Raw genomic sequence first — 22,574 nt, forward strand, 5'->3', positions numbered from 1 at the left:
AGGTAAAGGTGCAACAACATATGCCCATACATATTGGATGCAGAAATGGTACTGTAAATGAGACTGTTCAGCTTATGGGGTGGATGCTGGCAGCCCTATATAAGGAAATAATGGTAATGACTGCTACAGACCACTGGCAGCGGCCTACTAGGGAGACACAGGCCAATTCTATCCCACAAGGAGCCAGGGGCTGTGGTTAATATGGTTGGCCTTATCCTCCATTTATTTGGACTGGGCATTGTACGTAGTGAGACCCATGCATCCCAGGGCAAGTGTTAGATACTCTTCCAAGTGTCCCTTGAAATTGGGACTCATTTCATTTTGGGGGGGGGTTAAAGATTTTATTTATTTCTTTTTAGAGAGGGGGAAGGAAGGAAGAGAGGGAGAGAAACATCAATGTGTGGTTGCCTCTCACATGCCCCCTACTGGCGACTTGGCCCACAACTCAGGCATGTGCCCTGGCTGGAAATCGAACTGGCGACCCTTTGGTTTGCAGGCCATCACTCAATCCACTGAGCCACACCAGCCAGGCTGCGACTCATTTTGGGCACACTATCAAGTCAAACGCTCCGACTAGTGGTTCTACGCTCTAGCCATTTTGTGCACCCTGCATGTACTATTCTAACCCATGAAGCCATTAAGGCCCTAGCAAATCACACTGCAATAGCCATTAATCATACCAGACATGCTATAGCCCTGGTTTCTGATGAGGTAACTCAAATGAGAAAAGTTGTGCTGCAGAACAGAATGGCATTAAACTTACTCACCACTGCCCGGGGCGGGGTACCTGTGCCATTCTGCACACCAAGTGTTGCATATATATCCCTGATAGTTCTCACAATGTATCCCAAGCCTTTACCTCCCTAGAAGCTGAAATTAATCATATATCAGTCATACAACTTGATGGAATTCTCTAAGTTCTTGGTGGCATTCTCTTCTCCTAGGTCTCTTTAGGTTTTGTCTTGCATTGTTGGTCTTGGGGTGTAGCCTTTACTGTATTTATAATATATGAATGCAATGTGCCAACATGCTCACCACACAAGTCCTCTATCAGAGAACCGTATCACAAAAAATACAAGGTGGAAGAGTAATGCTGGGGCAGAGTCTGGGGTCGTGCTGGACATGGCTCTTCCAACACCCATAATGGAATACCAGCTGAAGGGCCCCCAGCCAGAAGGAACATATATTGTCTTAGAAATGGAGTGTAATTCCCTCCTTATCCCTTTTTGGGAGTGGCTTCCTGCCCTGTGGCTGCCTCTTGACCTTAGTTCTTTCTGCACGTACACACTGAGGTAGGACATGTGCCTCTTTTATATGGGGCCCCTTAAAACAAGTCTCGAACTCAGGGAGGTGCAGCCCTGCTTCAATGCTCTCTGCAATATGAGTAATAAAGGCTACATCTGCTCCACCTAGTCTTCCTTGGGGTTTTTTAGGGCTTATTTGAATAAGTCGAGCTCCCCAGGCTTGACCTCCTGTGTTACAGGTGAGGAGCCCTGTTTGTGGCTTACTCATTTCTCTGGGAGACCCTGAAATATGCCTCCAGGACTTCAGCTGATGCCTGTGTCAGCCCAGCCAGCCCTCTCACTCCTCCATACTTCCTACCAGTCTTGACGTGGTATCTTCTGTAAGTCTTTGGTTATAAGGCTTGTCTCCAGCTAGTCTTCAGTTGGCTATTCCTGTTGGCCTTTTAAGGGGTCATCTGTCTCTAGCAGATTCCTAACCCTCCCTAGCAGACAGAATCCATGCTGATTTTCACAGCCAAGTATTATGTGGGTGCCTCTTCCTGGCTCTGGAGCTCTGAGCTGGGCAGCCTGGCATGGGGTTGAGACCCCACGCTCCTCTTGGGGAATCTTTGCAGCTAAGATATCCTTCCAGAACCTCAGCTGCCACTTGTGGATGTGGGGCCAGCCCTTGTCACAGCTCCGCCCTTCCTAACAGTCTCAATTTGGCTTCTTTCTGTAAATCCTTGGTTATGAGGCTTCTGTTTGGCTAGTCTTCAGTTGGTTATTTACGTTGACTATCCTATATTTTAGTTGTTATTCTAGTTTGGTCTTGGGAGGTGAAGAGTGTACATTCCATCTACTCTACTGCCATTGTGCATTCCTTGTATTCTTTATTTCTGACTGGTTCTTTTTTATGGTTTATATGTCCTTCTTTTGTGTGCTCTTGAAGTTGTAATTAAGTTCCTTGAGCATTCTTATAACCATTGTTTTGAACTTGAACCTACTCTGCCATCATCTTGTATCCTCCTATCCCCAGTTTTCTCATCCTTGGGGTCGCATGATGATTAAATGTGATCATCTATGAAATGCATTCGACACAGTATGAACATAAAAACATTCAATAAATGTGAGCAGCTACACTGCAGCCATAGGACATTATCTTCCATTTCCCAAATGCATGCTGTTTTGTTTCATTTCCACTAGTTAGTACATGATGACATGTCTGCTTACAATGCCTTGCTCCCACCGCTTCACCTAGCTAACTCTTGGCTGTTCTTTAAGATTGAAGTCTTGGTGGAACTTGTTCTAATCCACCCTCCTCACAGTCTGGAGCCCTCCTCCAGGCTTCCACAGTGCCCTGTGCTTGCCTCCACAAAGTGAGAAGCCATTGCAGGGTTAGATCTGGCTCGAGTACCTACTATATGCCAGACACCACTCTAGATTCTGAGTCAAGACAAGAATAAAAATAACAGCTCATAGGGTTACTAAAAGGATTATGAGAGATAAAGTTTGCCAAGCACTTAAGACAGTGTCAGTAGTTGCTCTTATTATCTATCTATATCCAGGATACTCCTTCACATCCATTGACATATGTGGCTTTTGGTTCAGTCTTCCTTTCTAAATACAAATCCCACTATCATCCTTTATAATGACCCCTCCAACATGCTAGCCTCTCTCTTGGACCTCAACTCCAGTAGATTTCACCTCCACACTATTCCAGACACACCATAAAACACCCTGATCTTGATATTGTTGTCGTGTTGGATTTTTGCAGACTGATGGTTCCAAGGACAAGGTCTGGAAATCGGGACTCACCTTTACCTTCCTTCAATCAGAGCAATTCTGCTCTATATCTATTTTATTTATGTGGGCTTTCACTTATAACTGCTTTTGCAAAAAAAAGTGTTTTGATGCTAAACTTTTGCTGTTCCTCTCAGCAGATAACTGCACATTTTACTTTCCAAAGAATCCAGTTGCCACTGAGGTATGGTGACCCCGCTCAAAATTTCTACTTATCTACACTGCGTGCCCTTTGGCCTCTGAGGATGTGTCCTTTTCTCTGTTCAAGGCTAATGCCACTACTCAGGCTTGATCTCATTTCTTTCTCATTTCCTTTGAGCCTCTATGTCATCAATTTTCCTTTCTTCTATTAGGCCGACCCACATTAAATTGCTGCTTGGGACATTTGACAATGATGGAACATTGGCAATTTCATATGGTTCAAGTTAATATGTCTCTGTTCTCTCCCTCTCTAAATGTTCCTTTTCCTTAACCAAAAACAGTTACAAAAAAATCCTTGTACAGGTAAGAGTAACCTTTCCATAGATTGTGTTTTTTTAACTTTATACCTCTATATGTTCCTACATATAAAATCTAGACACCATATCTCACGTATCCTTGCCTTTGCTGTCTGCATCTCCCAACCGACAATATACCCAAAAAGTATTTACTAAGGGTCTGGAGTGCTTATGCAATTTTTATTCACTCATTCAATAAATACCTTTTGAGTATTTACATTGTGCCAGACACTGTTTTAAGTACTTGGGATAGATCATTGAACAAAGCTCCCTGCTCTCTTGGAGCTTATATTCTAGTATGGGTGAGAGGGAGGAGATATATAATTCATAAACATAATAAATAAGAGAACCATATAGTATTTTAGAAAATAATAGGTGCCATGGAAAATGGAAAGGGACAGCAGGGAAGGGTGACTGGGAGTGACAGAAAGAGAAGTTGAAATTTTAAATAAGGTGATCATGGTGGGCCTCATTGAAAAAGTGACAATTAAGCAAAGTTTTGAAGGAAGTAAAAGAAGTATCTGAGGCAAGTGTTCCAGGCAGCGTAAACAGGAAGTGCAAAGGCCCCGAGGCAGGGAAACTAAAAGAACAAGGAGAAAGAGTAGTAGGAGATAAGGATATAAAGGTAAGAAGAATGCCTATTATGTAGGATCTTTGCATCAGTTATCCAATACTAGGTGACAAATTGCCCTAAAATTTTAAACAACAATACACAGGAATTAAAGAGTGTCTTGGCTGGGTGGTTCTGGCTTTGAACCTCAAGAGGTTACAGTTATCTGAAGCTGTGCCGGAGAATTCTCTTCCAAGGTGGTTCACTCACATGGTTGGCAAGTTGGTGTTGGTTGTGGGCGGGGGGTGGGGGGGAGATGGGGATGTGGAGAAGGGGAAGACCCGGTTTTTCCCTGTGTGGGCCTCTTCACATGTTGTTTCAATATCCTCATGACATAACATTTGGCTTCCCCCAGAGTAACCAATCCGAGAGAGAGCAAGGCAAAAACCATAATGCCTTTTATGACCTAGCATTTTAAGTCACACACCATCACTTTCACCATATTATATTGGTTACACAGGTCATCTCTGGCCTATTGTAGAAGATAACTACCCAAAGGTATGAAAAGCAAGAGGTAAAGATCACTGGAGATCATCTTGGTGGTTGGCTACAACAGCCTTTGTAGACTGTTGTAAATCTGTGCCTTTTACTTTGAGTGAAATAGGGAGTCATTGAAGGGATTTGAGCAGATATTTGACAATGATCTGGCTTATTAGGATAACTCTGGCTTCTGTGTGAAAAGACAGGGGCGAGGAGCAAGGAGGTAAGCTAGGAAACTGGTAAAGAAGCTTTTACAGTCCAAGAGTGTGAACTAGGGGTGTAGTGGTGTTTGGTGATACTCTGGCTATATTTTGAAAATTGAGATGACAGCATTTGCTCAGGGATTGGATGTGGGATAGAAAAGAGTGCAATCAAAGATGATTCCAAGGGTTTTGGAGAAATTATAAAAATGGGTTATGTATAGATCTTGCTGCAAATTATCTTACAACATAGGTGAGATAAAGCACGTACACAGTAGCTACACTGTAGGCAGAAAGCACTGTGCTCCACAATAAAGATACAAATTCAAGTGCAAAGTAAGATGAAAAAGTTCTGAAGGTGGGTGGTGAATGTACATAATGCCACTGAACTCTGCACTTAAATATATAGTTAAAATGGCAAATTTTATGTTATATTCATTTAACCACAACTTTTAAAAAGATGCTAACAAAATCAAAAACAAAAATTCAGAGAATTCAGAGGGTTCAGAGAAGGAAGAAGATACGACCTTCAGCTAAGGAAATCAGAGAAGGCTTTGTTTAGGGGTAGACTTTTCACCTCACATAAGGAACAGTTTGAGCAAATTAATAGAAAAGGCAAGAAAGCTCAGAATAGGGAGGTGTGCAGTAAGTAGTTCCATTTTGTTAGATGATAGGTAGGATGACCAAGGAGAAAGTGAACATGAAGTCTAGTAGTTTTACCATTATCCTGGAGGCCATATTTGAACAGTATAACCTAAATGGCCTTGTGCAGACTGGATTGCAGGGGGGCAATCTAGGGAGACTAGGCTGCCCCCGCTCCCAGTTAGGAGACAGGGTAGTGATTGGACATGCCTATAATCAGACAGCCCTACGTTCGAATCAGTTTCCGCTCCCACACATACTAGCAGGATGACTTTGGGCAAGTTACCTAACCTCTCTAAACCTCAATATCTTTTTTTCTTTATGTTTTTCTTATTAACATTATTACAGCTGCCCCCATTCCCCCCCGCCCCCGTGCCTACCTCCACCCAGCTTCCACCCCCCTTCTTCTCTCTGGCCATCACCACACTGTTGCCTGTGTTTATGGGTTATGCATATATGTTCTTTGGTTAATCCCTTCACTTTCTTTCAAAACCTCAGTATCTTCAACTGTAAAATGGTAATGATGATAGCTACATATTTTATAAGGTTGCTGTGAGAATTAAATGAGATCAGTATTTGCTTGCAATTACTATTATTACAGCGAGTCAGATGTGAGATTCCCAGAGCTGTGACAGTGGGAGAGGATTAGAGGACATGCTGTCTTAGCAACTGCCTAAGACCTGAAAAGAAGTCTTTACTCCCTTCAACTTCCCTTCTCATATCGGGCAGCATCATTTAAAGATGCAATTGATACTTAAGATCTTTCCCTTGAATACTTCTCATTTAAAATCTCTCATCTCACTACTCTAGCCTGTAAGGGAGCCCAAGTTTCTGAAACAGAATTCATCTTTTGGTCTGACAATCTTACAACATATTTGAAATAAACCTAGGATATAATCAGCATTTTATCTACACAGATTTCCTTTGTTGTCCTTCTTTGTGCTTTCTGTGCACATTCATTTTCCCCTTCATCTTCCCAATCCCCTTCCTGCTCCCTCCTTTCTTTCTCCTTTCATCCTTCCGTCCTTGGACACAAATCATATTGTAATCTTAGTTCTCTCGTTTATTACTTGCGTGCTACTGAGACAGTTATCCTTTCTGGGCCTCAATTTTCTCTGTAAAATGGGTTAAATAAGAGAGTGCCTACCTTACAGGGTTGTTAAAATTACAACAAAGAACACGATATATGGCTACCACAGTGCCTGGTCTACAGTAAGAACTCAACGCGTTCGCTCTCTTCTCTTTTCATTCTTTAACCTCTATTCCCTACTCCTCGGCCCCAAACACCAGCAGGTAAAAACCGTGGGAAAAAAAACACCTTCTAGCTGAAAGAGGAAACACTTGAGCTGGGGGCGGAGACAGTGTCGTTCCACGACGCATGCGCGCCCGGGCGCCAGGTTCTGGTTTCCAACTTGGGGGGTGGGGGGGTGGGGAGAGGGGTTCGTTTGTCCTGGCTGTCCCCTTCCCGCGCGAGGAAGTGGCAGGACCACGGCGGTGCCCCGGGTGGACTCAGGGCTCTGCGAGGGACGCCCGGGCCCTAGGGGTAAGTTCGAAAATGGCGGAGGGGGAAGAAGGAGGGGTTTGCAGGGCGGGAGGCTGGCCTTCAAGGAGGGGGTGGCGGGAAGGAGACTGCAGGGGCCCCAGTGGAGGGACCAGGGCGGTGAGACTGGCGGACTGCGTTGGGTGCCTCTTTGAGGCGCCCCCACCCGAGTCCCTCGAGATTGCTCCGGGGAATGAACGGCCTGGTGGGTGCGAGTGAGGGAGACGAAGGGACTTCCGTTTCCTTTTAGGCCCGGTCGTCCGCCCAGGAGAGTTGGCATTTCGAGATTGGGGCTTAGGCCGCCCCTCCTCCAGGACCCTCCCCTCGGGACCGCGCGGGGCGCCGCGGGTGATCCGGGCCGGCTCTCCTGGCACGGTGGGTACTGGCCGCACGGGCTTCCTTGTCGTTCTCCTCCCCTTTTCTCTTCTCCTCTCCCCTCCCCCTGTCGGGCCCCGCGTTACTGGCGAAGGCGGGAAGGCCGCCCTTGTCCAGTGTGCATGGCCAGGTCGGGGCTCCTGGCCCAGGTCTCCGAGACTGTCGTAGGAAGGCGTGGGCGGATGGGTGCCAACCCGAACCCCATGACTTCTAAAGTAAATCGAGTCAAAGAACTTTTTTTAGTGATCAAAGGGACCCCTCCGACACCCTCATCTGGTGTCTGTGGCATGTATGGAGCTGGGTGGAGTGTGGGAGAGGAGGGCGTGTGAAACAGAAAGAATAGAAGCCAAGGAGCTTCCAGAAGAGGAAATGAGCTAATAATTCTTTCCAACCTTTGCTGCCCTAGTCACCTCCCCAGCATATTCTGTAAGTAAAAAAAAATTCAGTCTAACTTTCAGTTCCATTATTTTAAGTCCGAAATGCACTTAATTATTTTCTTTTCGGGCGGAGTGGGTGGTTATTACTGAAACTAAGCCACGGCCCACCTCAAAAACAAAAAAAAGAAAGAAAGAAAGAAAAGGAAAACGTCAATCAGAGCTTTGTAAAAACCTATCCGATTTAATAATCTACTTTGCTTTCAAATATAATTATGTCACTAGTTCTGTCACAACTATACATTGATTGTTAACGACGCATAGAAATTATTTACTTTGGTAAGACTGGAAGGTCACTATAGTATTTCTCTTTTTTTACTTAACATTATTGTTACAAGCAGTTCAAGAGAACACTATTACAGACGGCCATCTTAGAATTATAACATTTTAGAGTTGGAAGGGATCTTAGTCCAACCGTTTACAAAAGCAGTAACTAAGGCACGGGAGGATTTCATGGTTTGCCTAAGGCTACTCGACTACCTAAATTAGAACCTAGGTTGCCTGGTTCCTTGCTAACCACTCGTTCTGCGCAACTGCTGCACTTCGCCTCCAAGCAGGAAAATTAAATAGTCAGTTCAAAGCACGGTTCTGAAGCACACACCACTTTGCGCCATACACCTCTGCTACTACTTTCAGTATTTTTAACATGCTTATGAAGCTGATGCTTGAGACATTTTCTCTCATCATTCAAGAAGTGGCAAAAAATTTAGGTTAAACAGATTTATGTACACACACAGGCACATATGTATACTTGAATAGAGTGAGGTAACTTTAAAAAAAAAGTTTTATTGTTGTTCAGTTACAGTTGTCCCCATTTCCCCCCCCCATTCCTCTCCCCTGCTTGCTCAGGTAACTTCTTGAAGGATAACTGAAAATGTTAACAGTAGTTAACTTATGGAGGATGGAGAGAGTGGGAGTCCTTTTACTTTGCACTTCACATGTGGCTTCCTGTACTATTTGAATTTCCTATAATAAAGTGTTGGTTTTATAATTAAAATCAAGTTTTAAAGTTCACACCTGTATATCAATATAAATAAGTATATGTCAATAGTGTATATTTATACACATGATATGTATTTATGTATCAGTGGTTTGGGGGGTTTTTTGTTTGTTATTTTACTTACTATGTACTAATGGTTTGTATTGTAAGATCCAGTGTGGTCCATGTCAGACCGTGCTCACATTTCTCCTTTCACACTTTTATTGTTTCTAATATAAGATGGTAAAAATGATATATATTACTAGTCTTTAAATATTTTTACAAAATATGCTAACCTTTTAAAAACTTCTTTATTGAATTTATTGGAGTAACATTGGTTAATAAAATAGTATGAAAATATGCTAAGCTTTTGGAAGACAGCTATGCTAATAACCACTATACCACCACTGCCATGCCAAAATACACTAAGCTTTTGAATCGAATAATGTAACAAACTAACATTCAGTGTATCAAATTTGACACAATGAAAAAAATCTGAATGTAGGATCTTTGTGGATAAGAGTTATTTGAAAATTAAGATTGGAACCATCCCTAGTGATTAGTAGTTTAGCTCTTTTTTTTTTATGAATAGGTTAATCAAGACTTGAAGAAAAAGTCAATTGCCCAAGGTTTTATATCTGATTATTGCCAGAGCTTGGACCAGGATCTAGGTCCTAGTCCGGTGCATCTTGTACTATACCTGTAATTCTATTGCTTTTTAGTGCATTTGATGACTCACTAGGTAGACAAAGGAATGGTGACTAAAGGTTAAGTCAGGATCATTTCAGTAGATAAGAATTATTGAAGTTAATGAACCCTTTGTATAGTGCTTGAAATATTTTAGTACTGGAAACATTCCCCTTACATTTGTTGTAAACATTAATTTGTTTAGTGAATCCTTTTGTTTATATTATAAATGCTTAAAGACCCTAAATACGAAATTATATTTCACTGTTTGGGGTTTTTTTTGGTCTCATATTTAAGTCTGGTAGCTAGTGCTAACAGGGGGAAAAAACCAATGATTTATGTAAAAAGAAAAAATATTTATCGAGCACCTACTCTGTGCTAGTCATTGTACTGTGTAGTAGGGTTCCAAAGGTGAGTATGGCAACCTAGATGCCCTTGTTTTGAGGCTGGAAGATTATCATTAGCTGTCAATTCTGAAACTTAATCTTTGGTCTAATCTGGTAATAGTATTATAAAATGTAATCTGTAGCACTATTTAAGTTCATTGTGTGAGTAGTTTTGAGGAAACAAAAAGAGTGGTAAAATAAGAAGCTGATATTGAATTGAGCATGTTAGTTTTGTACCGTAGAGGCCATGTGGTTCCGTGGAAACAGCCCTCGTTTGGATGGCTGACTTTCTTGGTTTGGCTTTGTCTCCAATTCACTGTGCAGTTGTGAGCAAGTCACTAAATCACAGTGCTTCCATGTTTCTTTTTTCATAACTTTTTTTCATGTGTTTATTCCATTTACTTCAAAACATAGAGTATTTGGAATATTACATATTAAAGAAGAATATGTTTATTATAGAAAATTTATGAGATTCAAAATAATATACAGATAATTAAGTATAGCCCACATTCTTTTATATTTACTTTTTTTCATTTAGGATTATATTGTATATAGATTGTTTTAATCCTTTCTCTCTCAACATTCTGTATTGAACATTTCCTTTGTCATAAAGTCTTTCAAAATACAGTTTTTATTTATTCAGCATATTCTATGCCCCATTTCCTTCATCTGTTGAGTAACAGGTTTGATCTAGTTGATCCAAAGAGTCAAAACCCATTATAACAGTTTTTTTAAAACTAATTATCTCAGATTTTATCAAGAAAGAAAATCTCATATAACAATCCCAAATTTGTTTGGAATAAATATCTCAAATACAGGGACAAGAAATTAAGAACAAGGTGGAGATGCATTTCCTAATAATTTATGTTTTATACTTTCATGTATTTTAAAATTTCACATGCTGAATACTTAGGTTTAATTTGTTGGAGGTATATGTGATACATGTATCATTACTGTGTTAAAAGCTGACCTGTTTAATTTTATAGGATGGGTATACAATAGGTTGAAGAGGGAGAAACTGGGTTTCTGAGTTTGATATTTTAGGATTATCATAGCACAGAGGAGAGAAAATTTGTGGAACTTCAGAAGGGTTCAGTAATTTGCCCAAGGTGCCCAAGGTCCAAAATAGCTATTGAGTTGCAGGGGTTATGGAGTTACTAGCTGTCGAGTTGCAGAGAAATCCAGATTTCTCTGATTGCAGTACTCATGCTTTTCTCCCATTGCATGCTGTATTTCAAACGATAAAGATCTCTTAAACATATTTCTTAATGGTATTGCTTTGGTCAAAATTAACCAATTTGGTATTTTTGAGTCAATTGAGGAAGTAAGGTGAGAAATGGTGAGATAGCACTTCATGAAAATAGTTTTAGTCTGAGATAATACAACTAACACCTTGAGCACCTTCTACTTTGACCTAAGCTTTAATATCAGTGTATTGACAGTGGCTGACATGTAGTCAGTAGGTTGCTGGTTAAAAAAAAAAAAATGTTGACTGAATACTCCTGCTTGTTACAAAGAAATGTATTAGATGAAAAAGAAAAAATTTAAATTTCCCAGGTAATCAAAAAGAAAGGCCTATGTTCTGAGAAATTAAGCAAAGTAGTTGTTGATTAGTTATTGTATCTACCAAAAGAATTTGAAGGCAAACTTAAGTATTATATGTTTTATCAGTTCTGCATATAACTTAACAATAGGTTGTCCTTTCTGTGATAAAATCATATTTATGTTCATTTTGTAGGACTTGGCATGGGTTTTTATTATTTTTAATTATGGTATCAGGGGTGTCAAAACTTTTAGCATCTCTGGGCCACCATAGAAGAAGAAAAGTTGTTTTAGGCCCCACACTAAATACATTGCAACATGTAACCACAAAAAAATTTGATAATGTTCTCAGTAAATTTATGATTTTGTATTGAGCCACTTTCGGCCCATAGACCGCAGGTTGGACCCCCCTGGCATAGATGTAGCTCTGCTATTTGATACAGTTTGGGATTTATTTTGGATTTTGGTAGATTGGCATCCAATCTTTGTTAAGGGTACATGTGATTCACTTAACATGATGTGCTTTTATAAAATGTGTTTTCAAGAATCTGGGTCATGGTAAAAGTGAGGTTTACCTGTGTAAGGGAGGAAAAATAATTTTCCTTTACCGCTCTAAGTTCTTCTGGTTGGTTTAAAATCAAATTGACGTGAGACAGATTAAAAAGAGAAGATAACCAGATTTATTAGGTATGTACATATGGAGGCTCTATAAGAATATGAGACCCCAGGACAATTTGGGCAGTCGAGAGGCAGGCAGGGACCTGGGATTTCAAAGGGAAAGTAGGCAATTCACAGGTGAATGAGAAAAAGCAAGCATGCAATAAGTAAATAAATTCTTGTCATGCCAGCCAGATACAATGGTGGGGAGTCCCCAGATTTTACGGGTTCCTCTCTGCCACACTTGTATTATATGATGCTAAGGTGACAAATCCTTTCCTTTAAGCAGGTTTTCTGTCTGCATTCCTTTAGGCTGCTAAGGGGGAGGGTCAGATGTTCTTTCTAAGCCTTTTGTTTCTTAAAAATAAGCAGTTTAAAATAATTAATATTTTAAAAAGGCCTATTTTGGAGTGGCAAACTCTGCTTCCCCTCTTCCCCCAACCTGTATAGACTGGGAATAGCTGGAACTCAGATGGTCAGACAGGTTAACTGTCTTACCTTAGTGAGTTAAGGCTGATTTCCTAAACAGGGCAAAGCTGGTGCCACTGTGCATTCTCTGGTGTATCTATAAATATTTACATATTGTTTGAACTTTTAAACTTTTTCCTGTAATAATTTTGTTGACCTGGAAAGACAGGCCTCTCAGTATATACTGCTATGTGATTTACCTTTCTGTAAATGGCTCCAGCTAACTTTTCAACATTTGAAAGGGCAAGAAACCTAACATTTTGTGTTACCTCACCGGACTACCCCTTCTGCCAGTAACCCTTACAGTAATTTCCTTAGACCTACATTGGTCATAATGACTGGGTTTAATTTTTGGCTGCTACTTACTGGTCATGGGAATCTTTGATGAGTAACCATCAGCCAGAGTAACACTCAGCCAGAAAACCACAGTTTCCCCATATTTAAAATGAGGGTTATGATATGTTATAGAGGTTAAATTAGATACCATATATGAACGCATTCTAAATTGTAAAGCACATTGCATATTTTAGTTATTATCAGAGGTAACGGTGAAAAAAAGAGGGTGGGCTGTGGAATTACAAGTTCATGCTTAAATTTTGCCCTTCTGTTAAAACAAATAGGATTAGGAATTTTTAATTTCAATTCAGCATGTTTTTGTAGGTTAGAGACAGTATGTACATGTAGCTAAAATGATGGGATGGATGAAATTTTGTAGGTGTTTAGTATACATGGGCACTCATTAAATATTTTGCACCACTTTAATTTGGCTTGTAGTCACTAATTGTGGCAAAGTTTCCTTTACTTTGTGTCTTTTTAAAAAATTGTCTTAACTTACTGATATTTTAGAGAGAGAGAAACATCAATCCATTTTCCCACCTATCTATGCATTCATTGGTTGATTCTTGTATGTGCTCTGACCTGGGATTGAACCCACAACCTTGTCATATCGGGACAACACTCGAACCACCTGATCTACTCAGGACCTTTGTGTCATATTTTTAATTCAAACTCAGAAGAAAAACTATTAAAAGTTTGCATCGGGGCAGCAGAGTAGCTTTCAGATAGAAATAAATATTTATAATGAGGAAAAAAAGATAAGATGTTGGCTTTTATCAAGAACTAACTTTGGCACTTGCCTGAGATCCCAACATCATGGAAGAGCATATTAATTCTGAGAAATATCTGGTATCACTATTTCCTGTTCACCAAGTCATCCATTAAAAGGACCTCATCATGACACTTGTGGAACCATCTGATTTTTAAGTACTACATTCTAATTATTCTGTCAGGATAAGTTATCTGGACAGATATCAAGTAAAGTTCCAGTTCTGTGCCAGTAATCAGCTGTATGGTCTTAGTCAAATTATTTAACTTCCTTATGGGCCCTGGTTGGCTGGCTCAGTCGGTAAGATCATCATCTTAAGATGCCAAGGTTGCAGATTCCATCTCCAGTCAGGGCACATACAAGAATCAACCAATGAACGCATAAATAAGTGGGACAACAAATTGATGTTTCTCTCCCTTCCTCTCTAAAAACCAATAAATAAAAATCTTTAAAAAAACTTCCTTATGCTTTAGTTGCCTTATTTTTAAGATGAAAGAGTTGCCCTAGCTGGTATGGCTCAGTCTGTTGGAGAGTAGTCCTGTAAATAGAAAGGTTGCAGGTTTGATTCCCCATCCAGGCACATGCCTGGGTTGCAAGTTGGATCCCCAGTCGGGACCCATGCAAGAGACAAACAATCCATGTTCCTTTCCCTCCCTCCCCCTCTCTCTTGAAAAGAAAGGAAAGAGTGATTTCTGTTATCCTATTCAGTACATAGTTATGGTGAACAAGTTTTCCTTGTGGGTGTCTGAAATATAATGACTTGACTTTGCAGTGTACTTTATTTGAGCTGCCCTTTTGTAAAAATTATTTTAGGAAAAATTTTGGCCAGAGATCAGGGAGGCTCTTTTCTTCTTACTAGGCCCCAAAATAATTATCTTTACAAGGCAATGAGTGAACAGTTCAGAACTCCAGCAATAGATATCCCTCCAACATTTTTCAACAAAGTCCTTTTATTTTCAACTCAAGTTAACAATGTCTCGATCAGGTATTACCTCTGTTTCTCAGCCCTCTGCTGGTGATACACTGCCACCCAAGCAGTGGACCAAAAGACATTTTGTTCATGGCCAATTCCTGTGATTACTGCTTTTATCAAGAGTTGATTCTATCCTATCCCTCCCCTTTTTTTTTAACCTGCTGATTGACAGTGTTCGCATCAATGTAAAATTTCTCTTTTTTTCGTCAGGGTTGCTCAGAAGCAGTTATCTAACGGTAACATTACAAAGTAGTAAACTGGCAACAATTCTCAAAATAGGCAAAAATTAAGGACCAAGAACATATCCTTTCCTCTCCTTGTTGTAAGTCATAACATTATTTTCTATTAATGAAAAGCCAGAAGTTTGCAATACCAGGCCCTGCTATTGATAGTTTACTGGGACAATGTTTTCGCAGATGAAGGAAGCGTTGCCACCTGGAATATAGCCAAAGTAACACCCTCAGTTTTCTGGACAGGATTGTGTAAGGGGCCTAACTAATCAAGAATCCAGATGCTTTTTCTTTTATTTTTTTTTTATATTTTAAAGATTTTACTCATTTTTTTAGAACGAAGAAGGGGAGGAGAAGGAGAGTCAGGGAAGCATCGATCAGTTGCCTCTTGCATGCTCCCAAGTGGGGACCTGGCCCACAGCCCAGGCATGTTGCCCTGATGGAAATCGAACTGGTAACCTTTCAGTTCACAGGCCGGCACTCAGTCCACTGAGCCACACCAGTGAGGGCCCAACTGCTTTTTCTTTTGATTAGAATCTAGTATATTTGCTGGGTAAAATTTAGAAAATTAAGAAAAACAATAATAATAAGAATCAGTAATCTGACAGCCAAGAGAGAACCACAGTGGAATTTTTAATGCCTAAATTGTGTGTGTGTGTGTGTGTGAGAGAGAGAGAGAGAGAGAGAGAGAGAGAGAGAGAGAGAGAGACGGAGAGTGATTGGGATTATACTGCACAATATTATTTTGTAACCAGATTTTTTCACTTAATAAACTATCATGAACATATGTTCATGTCCTTTAGTATTCTTCCGCAACCTGAGTTCTTAATGGTTGCCTAGTATCCACATATTAAAATGTTGTCCTCTTTTGTTAGACATTGAAATTTTTGTTTTTATAAATAGCACTGTGTTGAACATCCTTATATATACATTTTTTAATACTTCCCTGATCATTTTCTTAAGAGTTAATGCTTAGAACTAGCATGACCTGTTCAAAGGGTAATTGTATATTTAAGACTTTTAGAACATATAGCCAGAATACCCTCTAGAAAAGGACTTTTGTATATGTTCGTTGGTCGTTAATATTCACCACTTTTTCTGGATTAAAAGGAGGTCGTGATAAGATACACTCCTATTTGAGGCCATTTAATATTAGCGTTAAAAGCAAATAATGACATAAACAGGTTTGGATAGGACACTCATTACAACATTTTTATAATAGTAAAAGTCATATAGTTTTTATACAATAGTATACAAAACTATAATAGTAAAATCTTGCTAGCTTTCTAAATATCCAGCGATGAAGGTACATACCTGTATATAAAATATGTTAATATTTTTTTAAAATGCTCATACATGCTTTTACATTCATAGACCATCTGTGGAGGAATACACAGAAAACTGGTAAGAGTGATTGGTTCTAGTAAGCGTACCAGAAGTTTAAGGTACGGGGTGGAATGGATGCAACTTTTGCACCTCTTGAATCGATCATGTGGGTATTGTCTCTTTTAAACAATATACATCTAAAATTAATGTTCAGCAACATGGATTTAGTGAGGTTATGATACATTCATACAGCGAGGTCCTTGTCATCCACTGAAAATAATGTTTCTAATCAGATTAAAATTGATGTGGGAAAATGTTTATTATATATTATTAAATGAAAAAAGCAAGTTAAAAAATACCGTGTACAATAAATCCCCTTTAAAAATATTTATAATGTGTATGTGCTCGTGTACACAAAAAAGGTTCTTACAGGATAAATATACTAAAGTGTTCACAACCTGGGTAGTAGGATTCTTCTAACCCCTCTCTTTGAAAACGGAAAACAGTTTGTATTCAAGATTGTGTTGATATTCATCTTGAGATTTTTTTTCCGGCCTACTCTGATTTTAACAAAGTTGTGTGTGTGTGTTTTTGTTTTTATTTTTGTTTTTGTTTTAATGCTCATCTGAGGACATTTTCACTGATCTTAGAGGAAAGGAGCTAGAGGGAGAAACATTGATCACTTGCCTCCTTTGTGCCCCAACCAGGAATCAAACCTGCAACCTTTTGGTTTCTGAGATGATGCTCCAACCAACTGAGCCACCTGGCCAGGGAGCAGAGGTTTCAATCTGAGCTCTGAATAAGCATAAATACTATTAATCTATGTCATGGAACTACAGTTTGGACTGTATATGGTATGTTTTTGAGTCAGACTGTTGATTAATGAGCATTATAAATCGTCTTAAGTTCTGAACAGTTTTCACGAAGTGGAAGAGGGAATAATAGTGATCTTGAGCCTTTTTGTGCTCTTGAGTGAATTCTTGAGCTGCAAACCTGTGTGTTCTTCATGCAAAACATTCTTTTGGGGGTGCACAGTCCCATAATTTGTTGAAGAATAGATGAAGGAATGCTTTACTGTGTGTTTATTCTGAGAGAACTGTACCTGTGGAGTTTAATTATTATGAATAATTTGTCAAAGATTGGAGGTCTGTGCTCAAATTCAAGTATTACTATGACTTTCTGAATTAAGTGAACATGTAATTGATACTCCTTTTGTTGGTTCTCAGTATGCCCTTTCAGGTATTTATAGAAGAATGCTTCATGATCAAGCATATATTGTATACAGCAGTATTAGTAAGCTTATGTTACTGACTGAGTTTATGGACTAAGTGCTCATTAATGCCATTCAGTTATTTGAATGGCTCTAGTGCTTAAGTTTAGGGAAAGAACTTTTGATTTGATTGAATGTAATTAACCTCAAAACTATTTTATTGACCATTTAACTTAATGTTATAAGAAAATATGATTCATCATTTGAAGAGTTTCAGTATAGTATAAAAGAACAATTTGACTAAATGTTGAATTTTTATGTAAATGTATCATAGTATAAAAGCTGAATTTGAAAAATGATACTCCATTTTTGTTTAGGGCATATCATTTTAAAAATTCAGCTTTTTTATACTTTGATACATTTACATAGATATATTTCCTAGATACTACAACATTGTAAATCAAAATGCTATTTCTAAACAGGGAACTAACTGGCTAATACTTTAAGATAATTAAAAGAGGATTGACCTATATTGAGTCAGGGAGAATGCTGCTTATTTAACAAGATCTCTTATGTTGGATCCTCTATAGAGGAAAAAGCTACTGATGAGAAAAATTTGTAATATTTGAGCAAAGAGCAAATGTTAAGATAAATTTTAAATTATGGTGGTGTTTTTTGGTTAACACATAAAAAAATTTTATGATGTTACTATCTAAAACTTTATGAATCCTATAATATTTTTGAAAAGTGGTATTAGTATGAGTTTTTTTATCACTGCAGAATAACACTGTTTACATGGTATGCATGTATTTTCTACAGGGTCTGGCACAAATAATGCCCCTTTTTATTACAGAATCTTTTATTACAAAATCATAAGCATATAATTCTGTAGCATAACAATATCACACTCAAGCACACCATACGACATTTTAGGTGACATGTTCAAGTTAAAACTATAAATTATTACATTCATATTATTACCCTACCAACCACACTGAAGCAGGCCTTATTTCTGCTGGACCCTGTATTTTGGTCACATTTCCTAGGCACAGTGGCATATTAACAATTTTTCGTACTCACAGTGATTTCAAGAGTCCAGGGGAGGTAGTAGTTAGGATGTGGAATAATAATGGCAGTAGCCTAATAGAGGTGATTCAACAATTTTTCCCCCCAATATTTTTTTAAGTGCTACTGTGTGTTGTGCATTGCTTTAGGCATTGGAAATACAAATGTGAAAAGATCACGGCCCTGTCATAGAGGACCTTCAGCCTAACAACTTACACACACACATACAAACAGACACCTGCAGAAATTATTAAATCTTCCTCTAGTATACTTGGGTCATCAGCAAATCATGTAGAGGACACATGGAAGCACAAAAAGTGGTCATTCTCCTGGAGTTTTGAGGGGGGGAAATCAGCAAAAATGCCATAGATCAGATTCTGAAAACAACTATTTTCTGAGTTTTAAACAGATGCCTTTATTTAATTACATAATTACATAATGTTTCAGTTAGCCTGATAGTAGTACTATAGTGGAAGCTAATATGATTATATTACTTGCTAATTCTTTTCTTTCTTTTTTTTTTTTTTAGTAATTTTTTTAGTCTTCTCAGAACATCAGTCTGTTGCCTCCTGCACATGCTCTAAAATTATTTTTTTCTTCTTTTAAAAAATTTTACTTACTTTTAGGGGGAGGGGAAGGAAGGGAGAAAGGCAGGGAGAGAAACAGCAATGTGTGAGAGAGAAATCGATCAGTTGCCTCCTGCACACCCCCAACTGGGGACCTGGCCCGCAACCCACGCATGTGCCCTGACCAGGAATCGATCCAGTGACCCCTCAACTTGCAGGCCAGCACTGAGCCACACCAGCCAGGGCGGACTTCACATTAGAATTTAAAGAATGTAGTTAAAGGAAAACTTAACTGGGATCATTGCAACAGGTTAAATATTTAACCACTTCAAACAAATGATTTGGTACTCTCACCTAGTTATGAAAATGTACTGTAACATCTAGTTTTCCGTATCAAAGCATGTAACTTCATTAGCAAATGTTCCTTTGTTTTTTACTTAAAATGACATCTGGTCCATCAAAGTATATGCTAACAATTACCAAGCTATTATCTTAATAACGTTTAAACAGCGTTATCAAGATATTATTATTTTAATAACATTTAAACAGCTTTATCAAGATATAATTCATATACCATAAAATTAATTTCAAAGTGTTCAGATCATTGCTTTTTAGTATATTCACAGAGTTGTGCAAACATCACCACACCTAATTTAGAATGTTTTCATTACTCCAAAAAGAAACTCAGTAACTATTTGCTGTTGCTCCCCATTTCCCCTCTTCCACCAGTTTAAGCATTCACTAATCTGCTTTTTGTTTCTATTTATTTTTATGGTGTTTTAAGTTGCATCATTATTTTTCGTGTCTATTCCAGAGCATTGGATCAGAGGCTTAGAAGCTCTTAAACTGGCCAAATTTACGAGTCCTGTGACAGCCTCGCTCAGAAAACATTCAGACGATTTTTTTCCTGATGTTCCAATTGTTCCATATTCTAAGAGTTATTTTTTAATCCAGAACATGTTTCAGGCTCTCTCATTGCACCACTTGCCAGGGATATTAAACTCACTTAATTGGAAGGAATAAAACCTTTCTGTCTAGACTCAAAACTGAGTGTGTTCTATTTGTGTCAGCTATTCCAAGGCCTTCAGTAGTAGGAACAGCGTTAAGAATCTTCCTTGGCATACCATACACCATTATCTTCAATAATAATGTCATCCTCATCAGTGTCTTCATCCTTTGGCTCACTCTTTGGTTGAGTCTGCTGTAGACGGCCTAGAAGGCTACTATCAGTTGATTTGCTGGAGCTGCCAGAAGTCCTACTGTTCCTAATAGTATTCTCCTGATTTGCCTTGCTGTTTTGATGAGGTTGCAGCTGTTTGCAATCATCATGTCTATTACTTGATCAAAACTTCCCTGAAACTTCTGTATCATCATTAACAGCCAGTAGACTTGGCCTGTGAGCCAGACCTCCTGGAATAAGCCAGGATATAAAGAGATTCCTGGGATCTTCTCTAAGCCATGTGGTATCCCCCTTAGACTGAAACATTTCCAGGTATAGAGTCCTAGGCAGTGTTCAGATATCACAGTAATCCTACCGTGTGTTTCTGGGTAAATATCCACATCTGTAACTGAAAACAGGTACAAAGTCTTAGGGCATACCAGTGACTGGATATGGCTTTTTTCTGTGGTTGACAGAACACGGTGCATTGATTTTTATTTCTTGTCCTGGCTGGTGTGGCTTAGTGGATTGAGTGCAGACCTGTGAACCAAAAGGTCACTGGTTTGATTCCCAGTCAGGGCACATGCCTGGGTTGTGGGCCAGGTCCCCAGTAGGGGGTGTGCAAGAGGAAACCACACATTGATGTTTCTCTCCCTCTCTTTCTCCCTCCCTTCCCCTCACTAAAAATAAATAAATCTTTTTTTAAAAAAAAATATGCAGACTAGTGTAAAAAAAGAAAACAACCAAAACTTTCAGCCCTGGCCAGTGTAGCTCAGTTGGTTGGAGCATCATCCTGTAAACTGAAAGGTTGAGGGTTCGGTCCCTGTTTGGGGCACATATACAGGCAACCAATCAATGTTTCTCTCCCTCTCTCTAAAATCAATTAGCATCTCTTCTGGTGAGAATGAAAAAAATTACCTTCCAGGTAATTTTGTCTTGTCCATGAGTGTATGCTTTCATGCAGTAGCAGTCTAATGTACATCCTATTTTATATCCTTCCCCTATTAAAATAGCTTTTGTTTTATATATTTAATAATAAAGACCTGGAGAAACAAACTTTTGTATTTTATTCAGATACCAGGTAGGTGGGTCTTCTGTGTGTGTTTTCCTCTGTCCTCCAACTTCCCGTTTTCGCACATTATCTCTGGATCAGCCTCCTCCCTTTGGCACCTGCCCGTGACTGTCTTCACCTAGTTGACTAGGCTGTATGTATATGTATATTTTAAACACATCTCATATCTTGAAATCTTCCATACCGCTCATATTAACATGTAACACTACTTCCTGAATCTATTTTTGCCAGTGTTTGCTTCCATACTGCCATTTTTTCCCAAGCACTGTTTCCCTCAGGATTTCTGACTGCCTGGCCCATTTATATTAAAGCTTTCTTTGACTATTTTTTCTCTGTGCCTTGTTACCTTTCTGCTTATCCATATAAAGCCTGAATGTGCTTTCACAAAGAAGCCTTAAATCATCTCAGTATACTTTATTGCATCCATTTTCACATCCAAAAGCCTTACCACCCTTCTCCCATATCTATGCCCCATTTTCTTCTGTATTCACAATTCCTGTGCTCCATATATACTTACTTTCTAAGCATTATCTTCCCCACCTTCATTTCACTTCAATTATTTTTTTTTAATCCTCTCACCCTTTCTTTTGGTACCTTCTTCCAAACCTGAGTTTTCTGTCTTTTGTCAGCCATCTTTCTCCTTTCCAGTCTTAACCTGTCTGGTAATTTCATTTTCTCACCCTTCTCCAAAAGCTTTCCTCTGATAATGTATATGTAGTGTTCAGTTGAGTACTTCTGAATAAATACCTGCTTTTTAAAACAGTGAAATCTAAACTATTAGCACAGGAATTACCTCTGGGAAGATGAGATCTCCACTTGAAAGCTTCAAATAGAGATTCTTCTGCTAATACTGAATGATGAATGAAATAGGGTGGCTGCTTAAACCACACAAAATGTACACTGTTGTGAAAAGAGAATAGATTGTTGATTTTACACTTCTATTTTGATTGACCTGAGGAATGAAGCATCATCTCAGAAGGTAATTTTCTTATGGATTGTATTCAGCATTAATTCTTCAGGGTAATTATAGAGTTAGAAATATTTAATACTTCCATGCTGAAGTACCTTCCAGTGGTGGGAGGAACTCATATTCTACAAGGTAACCCAGTTCGTTTTCTACTGCTATTTTTTAAAGATTGATTATTTGTTACTCATTCATTCATTCATTCATTTTAGAGAGTGGGGAAGGGAGGGAGAAAGAGGGAAAGAAACATCGATGTGAGAAACATGGATCAGTTGCCTCTTGTACACACCCTAACTAGGGACCAAACCCTCAACCCAGGCGTGTGCCTTGACTGGGTATCAAACCGGTGAGTTTGTGCTTTGCGCAATGATGCCCAAACCAATG

The 22,574-nt window shown here is 39.0% G+C and overlaps 1 protein-coding gene across 3 annotated transcripts in view; it reads left to right on the forward strand.

Annotated features, from left to right (window-relative positions):
* The first annotated feature begins 6,891 nt into the window (after positions 1–6,891).
* The window catches only part of XIAP (X-linked inhibitor of apoptosis), a 31,176-nt gene continuing 15,493 nt past the window's right edge, over positions 6,892–22,574 (forward strand). Inside the window, exons 1-2 of one of the 3 annotated variants that reach the window (XM_054576989.1) lie at positions 6,892–6,995; positions 7,243–7,367. The gene's annotated coding sequence lies outside the window, so the exon portion shown is untranslated. Of the gene's footprint in view, positions 6,996–7,242; positions 7,368–7,782; positions 7,794–22,574 lie in introns of those variants that run through there. The other 2 variants (XM_054576990.1, XM_054576991.1) reach the window with 2 other exon arrangements.

Source organism: Pteronotus mesoamericanus, unplaced genomic scaffold, assembly GCF_021234165.1.
Source record: "Pteronotus mesoamericanus isolate MK-2021 breed Mesoamerican mustached bat unplaced genomic scaffold, CSHL_Meso_final contig_40, whole genome shotgun sequence".
Classification (NCBI taxonomy): Eukaryota; Metazoa; Chordata; class Mammalia; order Chiroptera; family Mormoopidae; genus Pteronotus; species Pteronotus mesoamericanus.